This window comes from Mastomys coucha, unplaced genomic scaffold (assembly GCF_008632895.1).
Source record: "Mastomys coucha isolate ucsf_1 unplaced genomic scaffold, UCSF_Mcou_1 pScaffold12, whole genome shotgun sequence".
NCBI classification, from domain to species: Eukaryota; Metazoa; Chordata; class Mammalia; order Rodentia; family Muridae; genus Mastomys; species Mastomys coucha.
In genome coordinates, this window is record NW_022196894.1 from 81,819,885 (window position 1) to 81,821,557 (window position 1,673).

The 1,673-nt window shown below is 39.2% G+C and overlaps 1 pseudogene; it reads left to right on the forward strand.

The window, feature by feature from the left end:
• The first annotated feature begins 706 nt into the window (after window positions 1–706).
• Window positions 707–1,182, forward strand: LOC116086529 (annotated as a pseudogene).
• The last annotated feature ends 491 nt before the right edge of the window (window positions 1,183–1,673 follow it).

Consider the following 1,673-nt stretch of genomic DNA (forward strand, 5'->3'; position numbering starts at 1 on the left):
GATACAGTTTCACAACAACTCTTTAATATTCATTAATAGATCAATGTCTTATGCCAAAATATTAAGTCTCAGTAAGTTTTTCCCTTCATTTCACAGTTCAGCCAAGGGGCACTTTTTAAAGAAATAGCTGAAATCTAGAAAAACTTAGTAGAAACCATATATTTAAAATAAACCAAGTTCAGATCTCCATAGCTAGCCCAAGCCAGGAAATGTCTAGATTAGACACGGTGTCTAATCAAGATGTATAAGTGATTTCTATGTGTTCTTAAGTTAGAACTCTAGTTTACAATGTCCTATAGATCACCCAGGACAGGACAACAACCTTCTCCTACTCCATTTGTGTTTATTTTCATTTTTCAATACTGCCTTCTCTAACCCTTTATATTTCAAAGAACTAAATTATTATATCATAAAAATCATCAGTTACTTTACTAATTTAAATGAAAATGTTGTCAATGTGCAATCATATAGTTTGCTTTCTGTTCCATTAAAAAAAATAACTGAGACTAGGTAATGTATAATGAAAGAAAACTTACTTGGCTCACAGATGTTTCATGCTTGAGGTGGGCTCAGCCTCTGCATATTTCTATAAAATGAGCATGTTAGATTTCTAGTTTCTCTAAATACTAAATTTCTCCTAAATCTTATTGACTTCTCTGACTTCTCAAAAGTGAAAGAAAGATAAAAAGTTGCTCCCTGATCCAAGATGGTGGACTAGGCCACTGGGCGGGTCATGTCTGAGATCTGGGTGTTGAAGACTAAGACTGGACCCTGAGATCAGGAATTGTGAGTGCAGCGACTAAAAGAAGAATATCAGTCCCTTATCTGGTATGTGGAGAACAACAAGAATCTGGACAATGATTGGTTCTGACTGGAGTCCAACAAGGAAAGGACCTGGTGGTTTGGAAAATGCTGGTTCAACCATGACTTCCTTAAATATGAGTTTGACATCAAGTTTGAAATTCCTCCAGCAATTGCAGTCCCTGAGCTGGATTGGACGACAACCAAGATGTCAGCAAAATATGTCTGATCATGTCAAGCCTTTGTGGGCCAGGAATGTGCCCATGTTTGGACTAGCTCCTCTATCTCATGGCCTTGGGACTGGGTCTTTGGCTGGCAATGGAAGTCCCTAATCTGATTCAGAACGCTGAGATCCAGCTCAAAGAAAAATGCAACCAATAAGGATGAAGCCTCTGAGGCAGGACCGAAGGACTGTTGCTTAGGCTCTATCCCTGTTTTCTCCTTCCTCATAGTTCCTTCAAGGATCACTTCTGGCTGTTACAAAGTAGCTGGAGGGACAAGTTAACAACAACAACAAAAAAAAAAAACAACAACAAAAGGGCAAGGTCACAAAGTTTCTAAATTAAGCCAGTACAGAGAGGTGAAAGATTTGAGCTTTGAAATAGGCAGTTTGTATCCCTTCTCCAAGTAGAGCCCTGGAGGCATTTTGGAGGCATGGGGTTTAACTAACAGCATATAGCTTTTTGGTTTCTAGAGACAACCTGTCAATAAAAGCTGCTTCTGAAAAGTCAGCATACTCCAGAGTCAAAAGACTGTTTCCATACAGCTGTTCATAAGAGCTCCAATGTGGAGGCTGACTGGACCCTGTCACCAGCTAAGTAGGGTGAGGAAATGCAGCATACATGAATGGTGAGGCACTATTTATTCATACA